Source organism: Labrus mixtus, chromosome 1, assembly GCF_963584025.1.
Source record: "Labrus mixtus chromosome 1, fLabMix1.1, whole genome shotgun sequence".
In the NCBI taxonomy this organism is placed as follows: domain Eukaryota; kingdom Metazoa; phylum Chordata; class Actinopteri; order Labriformes; family Labridae; genus Labrus; species Labrus mixtus.
The window spans coordinates 25,494,643-25,502,239 of record NC_083612.1 but is presented as its reverse complement, the minus strand read 5'-3'; positions in this window follow the sequence as shown (position 1 = coordinate 25,502,239).

Sequence of the window (7,597 nt, the reverse complement as noted above, 5' to 3'; positions counted from 1 at the left end):
TATTAACTCAACTTTTAACATAGATTTAATTAATAATATTGCGTGCGTTAATTGAGTAGTTATGGTGTATCTTTTTTTACAGTGTACAGATAATCCCTACATTTTTCTGTAACTGCCCACTTTAAGGCAAGGAATTCTAACTTTCCTGAGTGTAGATGATATTTTTTTTCAGCAGCAGTCAATGTTCGGGAACCATAGGCTATCACTGTGACTTTGTTATCCTGATGTTGGTAAAGGACTGCACCGAGGCCTTGGTTTGAAGCATCTGTGTGGAGAACAAATGCTTTTGAGAAGTCTGGGAACCCAAGGACTGGTGGCTCGACCAAACAATCTATTAGACGCTCCAATATGTGCTGATGTTCTTCCTCCCAAACAATTGGTGTGTTTGAAGGCACTCCTTTGTTTTTAACTTTAACTTGTCTCATGTTTTGTTTTCTGTGTGGCACATTGGTGTCTCCTGTTGTTCCTTTCAGCAAGTTGTAAAGTGGGCCTGCAATACGGGAAAAGTCTTTTATGTATTGTCTGTAATAGCTTAATAAACCCATGACAGATCTAAGCTCTCCAACATTGCTTGGTCTTTTCTCTTTTAATGCTCTCACAGCGATGGTGTCAGCTGGATCAATATTGCTTCCTTCAGCAGAGACAATTCTTCCCAGGTAACGAACTTCATGTTTAAATACTTCGCACTTGCTGGGTTTAAGCTTGATGCCATACTTTCTCAGTAGCTGAAGTACTTTTCTAACGTGGTTTACATGTTCATCAAAGGACTGACTGTACACAGGCGTGTCATCAAGACAGGGGACACAGATGTTGTCTCGCACCTCTTCCAGACACTCCTCCATGCAGTGCTGGAACGCTGTGGGTACGTTCATTAGGCCAAACGGAATCCTTATCCGTTCATAGAGGCCCCATGGAGTCACAAATGCAGTCAAGGGTCTGCTGTTTTCATCAATAAAACCTTGATGGTAGGCTTTCCCTTGATCTAGCAATTAAAACCATGAGTTACCTCCGAGACTGTCGAGGATGTCCTGCACACGTGGGATGGGCTGTCTGTCTGGGTGAGTCTTTTTGTTCAGTTCTCTGTAGTCTATGCAAAGACATAAACTCCCATCTTTCTTCCTTACACAGACAACAGGTGAGGCATAAGGCGAGTTAGATTTCTTCACCCATCCTTGTGCAATAAGATTATGCAGATAATCTTTCATCTCTTTATACAACGGCTTTGGCACAGATAGGTAAGTGCGTGCTACAGGATCCATGTCTTTCAATGAGATGCTTAACTTTAACTTTTCAATACATCCGATGTCATCATCTGATTTTGAAAAAGAGGAGCACTCTTCACGAAGCATGTTCTGTACAGCTACTCTTTCATGTTCATGTAAAACAATTTCTTTTTCAAAGTCAACTTTATTGTCAATTTCAAAATATGCCAGACATACAATGAAATCGAAATTGCGTTTGTCTCCGACCCGCGGTGCAATACAACCAAAATGAGGTAAAAAGATAAAATAAAATGAGGTAAAAATAAGATAAATAATATTTACAGTAATAAATTCTAAATTGTGCAAAATGGTAAATAAAAATAAATAAAATACAATTTTAAGAAAAAGTAAACTTGTGCAATATGTGCAGTGTGCATTAAACTGATTGATAGTTAGTTATTATGTAAATGACTCAAGTCAATCGGTGGATCCCTTGGAATGTCCTTAACTTGCTCAGTCTGCGCGTTCATTTGATTCACTGACACTTGGGGACAATGGTTTGGTTTCTCTAACACATTTGCTGGATACACAGCCTGGACATGCTGTAGGGTACCAACAACAGTTTTTCCTGACAATTCGATATCGTGATCAGTGGGATTTTGTACATCAAGCACAATGTAGGGTACGTTTTAGCTTAACCAATGTCTCACAGAACTCAAGGCCTTCACTCCACTGAGATTTATGTCAGGTTCAAATAGCAGTGTTGTGTCTTTTTTCAGAGGGCATGTCTTAACTTTACAGTCAATCTGAACAGAGGTATGTTTGGGCACAATAACTTTCTCGTTTTCACAACATAGTCACATGACTGTTCAGCAACCACAAGATCAATAAAGGCAGTAACATTTTCACTTCCAAGGCAGGGGAAAGCAGTTCTTAATATCTTGTTCAGCTGCTCTCTTCTTGAAGCATCCAGTTGCTCTGTGGTGCTGGCTTTCACTATTTGCTCAATGACATTAAACCCTAGGATGGGCTGTTGCAGTCTTCCTCCTTTCATCACTAGCATAGGGACAAGAAGTTCTTTGGGGTCAGCTCCTTCAGCAACTAATCCAAAAGTGACCTCAATGAAACCTTTATAAGGCATGCTCTGTCCATTTGCAGCTGTTATTTTCAAATCATCAGGTGCATCGAGTAACTCGGAGATATCCTTTAATCTTTCACGTGGCAAATGTCTCCTTTTCCACTTCTCATCCACAATACAGACTTGGGAGCCGGTATCCCACAATGCTCTAGTTTTAGAGCCTTGTATGTAACAGTCAATCATGCACCGTTTACCTACAAGATCAACGAGACGGGGATGACTTCCTTCTTTCTTTGTCTGTGTGGCATTTGTTGTTGCTTGAGAGCGCTGGTTAACTGGTGGCTGAATGTACTGATGACATTGTTTTTTGTGTTTTGGCCAATGTTCAACTTGACAGGTTTTTGAACAGTAAATGTCTGTTTTACATGATGCACACCTTCTTAGTCTTTTGTCTCCGGCAGAGAGACCACATTGAGACCACGCAATGCTGTTGGGACTTCACACTGTTGCTGGTTACTCCTTGTCCCGTGGGGGTAACCATCCTCCGTTTAAAGGACCATCTTTGTTTTGTCTGTTTGCTCTCACCTTGCATCCTGTGAGGAAATGTTCATCGCTGCCCGATCTGTAGCAATGGGTGCAGTAATCACTTCCGTTTTGCTGGCAGCCAACACATTTTCTCAGGCGTGTACGATTTGGGACAGGGTAATGTTGCTGTGGTGCAAACCTCTGTTGATATTGGGCTGTTTCTCCTCTTCGTCCAGGTCCTGGGGGAGGCCAGACACCTTGTGGTGGATATTGGAACTGAAGAGGGTTAATACACTCCTGTGAAACCACCTGGTTTGTCTGTGCTGTGCTCGGCTGTCGAATTGACTCTTTGATTTGAGCAACCTCAGCGCCTATATTTTTCAGTAGGGCCATATCGGAACGCATTTCTTTCACTTCGTTTAATAGCTCAGGATGCATTTTGCTGGTAAGTTCTGAACTTGGGTTTTTAACCCTTTTCTCTGCAGGGGGCTCAGATTGAACTGAGTGCACTGTGGGCTGTCGCTGTTGAGTTAGTCATTTATTTTTATTTTGTCTCTCTGCTTCATTTGAACAAGCAATGTTCAGTTTTTCGAGAAGCAGCTCATCAGTCGTTGCTGTTTGTTGCAGGTACGGCTGGAGGTCACTGGAGGTGCTATCGTTTTGCAGGCCTGTCAGAACAGTATGGAGAAACATGCTCTGTACGAGGACAGGGTCATGTTTTAGTCCAGATTCTGCTTCTTGGGATGCAAACAGGATTTTCTGCCTCAAATCTAGGGCTCTGATAAGGAAGTTTTGTCTCGTTTCCTTACTGCTTTGAACTTCTGATGTTAGTTGTTTGTACAGTTCTGTTGCTTCTTTTTCTTGGTAGTGGGACCTGAGAATCCTCCTCAAGGTAGGTAATGTAAGGTTACTTTTTCCCTCGAGGTAGCTGCATAGTTGTAAACCTGGTGCTATTGCTCTTATAACTGCATCAACTATTTATATTTCAGCAAATCCTTTACTGATGCCTTGCTCAATTTGGTGTGCTAGACTTGAAAAGGTAAGTTTGTCCTTTTGACCTGGTTCACCTATCTGGCCTGATATTTTGAATTCCCTACCCCACTGCAATGAGAGGCGGGGTTGGAAGGTTTGTTGCATAGCTACATGGTCTTCTTTAGCACTGTTACTGTCCTCACTCACTGACTTTTGTGTCCTACTGTTAAGGTTTGCTTTCTCTTTAAGTTATAAAGCTAATGCTAATTGCAGTGTCTCTATCTCTTTTTGCAAACGCTCTTCTTCTGAAGGCTGAACAAACTGCTCCAGCACTGAATCTGTTGGTTTTGGATTTGAAGTTTCTTGTTCAGGTGCGCTTTTTTTAACAGCCTGTTGCAACTCGACTATTTTGCCTTTTAAAGTCAGTAGCTCTGCCATACCTTGATCCTCAAGCTCATTTAACTCTTCTCTCTCTATGTGCTTTGTAACATGTACAATAAGAGATGAACGACTTTTACCTGATACTTTTTCAAGTTCTAACCCAGCAATGTGTAGCAAATCACAAACTTCAATTAAGTCATCTCTTGTTAATGTGTACAGCGCAACACCAACTTCCAGTTTCAAGGCCTCTAACTCTGACGTATCCATTTTATTTTTCTGGCCGTGGGACAGTATCAGGGTGAAGCAGAACCTTTACTTTGTAGAATCAACAATGCAGCTTTCCTGGCACCAGCGGTTGACCTCAGATGGCATGCAAGTCGCTCTACGCAGCTGTTGTACCACCACACGCTTTTGTCCACCTCGGCTGTAGATGCGTCGGGCTGGATGATGATCGGGGACGTCTATCTGGGACAGCTTAACCTCGCCACATCCATCCCAGCGGTGCCTCCAAAATGTTGTGCCCTGAAAAAGGGTCAAATGAATAAATGGACTCAAGTCACGATGCTTCCTCTGTTAGCGTCATGCAGAATGATTTAATTTATCTTTTCAAAATGATCCACAATGGTGCTTTCTTTTAACATTTCTTTTCACAGGCAAATATGAAACATAACAGGTAAGTACAATAAAATAAAATGATCAACAGTGCTGAAAATACAAACAAAAATATCCTGTCTATCACTTTACTTCATATTTCTTTCTTTAATTTCTGATTCTTCTGTTGAACAATTTCTTCCTAACAAAAAAAAATATATGTGCTCACTGACACGATTAAACATGAATATTCTCAACCATGACTATTCTTATAAACACTTTCAGATTCTTAATGTTAATATGCACACACATCCAGACATACACGGAGCTAACCTAGCTTAGTGTCTCACTGAACTTTCATAAAATGTAAATACAAAGTTTTAAACATCAAACTTTCTGTAAGTTCCTAACAATAAACACGAAAACATCTCTAGAAACATACTTTGTAAAGGGTAAAATTAATAAACGGACTCAAGACATGATGCTTCCTCTGTCAGCGTCATGCAGAATGAGGCATCGCGGCTGAGAGCTCCCCCTTCCGGCCTCGGCAGGCATAACTAATCAATTGATAGACATTACAGGTAGAAAACAGATTAGTAAATCTTGGCAGACATATCCGTGTATTACAAAGGTTTTAAACAAAAAACTCATTTTTAAAGTGTTTTAAATCCTTCAGACTGAATCTATTTTAACACTGATATCTTTTACAAATTATTAACCTTAAATTAACTTCTACAATTTTTAATTACATTTTTTACAAGAATTCGCTGTTTTATGTCACTAAAATCATATTTATTTCTCCATGAATATATTTATAACTTATCAGTTATTTCAAATAAATTACACCTATCACACATACCTCACAAAGACCAGAGATTTTCCTCTGAATGGAGTATAAATGTCTTCCCTTTGTCTGACTGAGATTCCTGTTTGATTTGACATGTGACTCTTTTCCTCTCTGATTTAGATAATTAATAAGGGAATATTGCAAAATAAGACACTTTGAAGCAAATCAGCTGGCAATCATCTTCACCACCGTCGAATTAATGTGTGTGTGTGTGTGTGTGCGTGTGTGTGTGTGTGTGTGTGTGTGTGTGTGTGTGTGTGCGTGCGTGTGTGTGTGCGTGTGTGTGTGTGTGTGTGTGGTTTCCAGCTTTACTGTAGTTCAGTAATGGGGTGTTGTGCTGCATTACCTCAGAGATCCACAAGAGGGCGGTATTTAACCAAACTCGGACAGTATTTAACCAAACTCGGACAGTTCACACAGTCTGTTGCAGAAATCATTCTAATATTCTTACTAATCTTTTAAATGTGCAAAATTAATGAACTGCTGTTCTCTAAATCAGGAGTTCTTAACCTTTGCCATGGAGGACCGCATACAGCAGGGTTCACTACATTTGTACAAGGGCCACCTTTTTTCCTGACGGACACTGTGGGGGCCGGACTTTAAAATATTCTTGCAAGTACGATGTGTAGAAGTTGGTGCCAGAGGATAATGTAAATTCTCCCAGCAACCTTGCGAGTATTTCAGCCTTGGGATTTTATTTCTATATTTGTTGTTTAATCACCTGATAATGATTTGCATTTTGGGTTTAGTGTTAATACATCAAACGTGAAGCAGCTTCTGAATCTGCTGCACGTTTCATTTCGTTTCAGTCGTTGAGGTGCAGAATACTTCAGCTGTGCCTGGAAATGATTTTTTCAGAAAGATGAATGTTTGTTAGACAAAAAAAACATTTTGTTGTATGTAGTAATGTAAACCCAGTGGTTTCTGATCTGCAGTCAGCGATGGTCTAAAATTTGAGCACAGAGCTTTTTTTTTATTTGGTAAGATTAATTTATTGTAAAAGAAGCCTCCCTGTTTCTTTCACTGTAATAAACAGCGTTGGTCAACATGTAGACTAAAGAGACACTAACAGTGTGTAGGAAGCTTTTTCTGTGCTCCTAAAAAGTTTGTCATCATCTTTTTGTTTTTGCGGCGCTGAAAAACCAACTTCCTGAGCATGCAGGTGGCACGCCTTAGCATCAGATTTAATGTAGCGCAGCTCACGTCTCCTCTGCTCCCCGACAGAAAGCCGGTGCTGTCTCTTCAGATGAAGGACGGTGCACAGTGACGGGCTGTAAATGTCAGAGTGATGGGTCCAGTGAAGGCAACCGAGGCAGCACAAGACTAAAGTAGTGAGTCACTGACGCATCCTGCAGAGCAGCGTGGAAGATGTTACATCTGCATCAAACCAGAGGTCATTATTTCCAAAGAGACTAGTCAGATTTAATGGTGCCCAGTGTGCTGAACACACAAGTAATTTTCCCACACAGCCATCAGAGACTCTTGTACCCACACATACACAAGAAGAAGTTTGCCAGTGTGAGCTTGAAACCGTCTCACAGGGACATTTAAATCACTTCTTTGTAGAGGAGAGTCAGCATGTAACATTAACTTATCTTGACAGAAAGGGGAAAATGAAAGCTGTTCTTGAACCGTTTAGATAACAAGTACAAAAAAGGTCTCTTTAGAAAGCGAACACTCTGCAGTTTCAGAATGTGTTGAAATTCTTCCATCAAGGTCCAATCAGTGAGATGTGTAGTGAGTGAAATGATAAAGTGACCTTACTATATGATCAGACATTAAGGAAACATGCTATGTTGAAGTGCTGGCTTCTCTGACAACAATGCAGCAGCCAGTATGTCCTCCTTCTAACTTTAGATTCTGGTCCTGAATGCTCTGGATTTGTTTGGACCAGAGAAGGTAGGCGCTTTTAAGGCACCCCCACACTGCCGTTTTGGACGCCCCTCGGTTTGCTCGATATGAGACCAGTTATCAGGTCAAACCAACAGGTGTTGCAGCGAT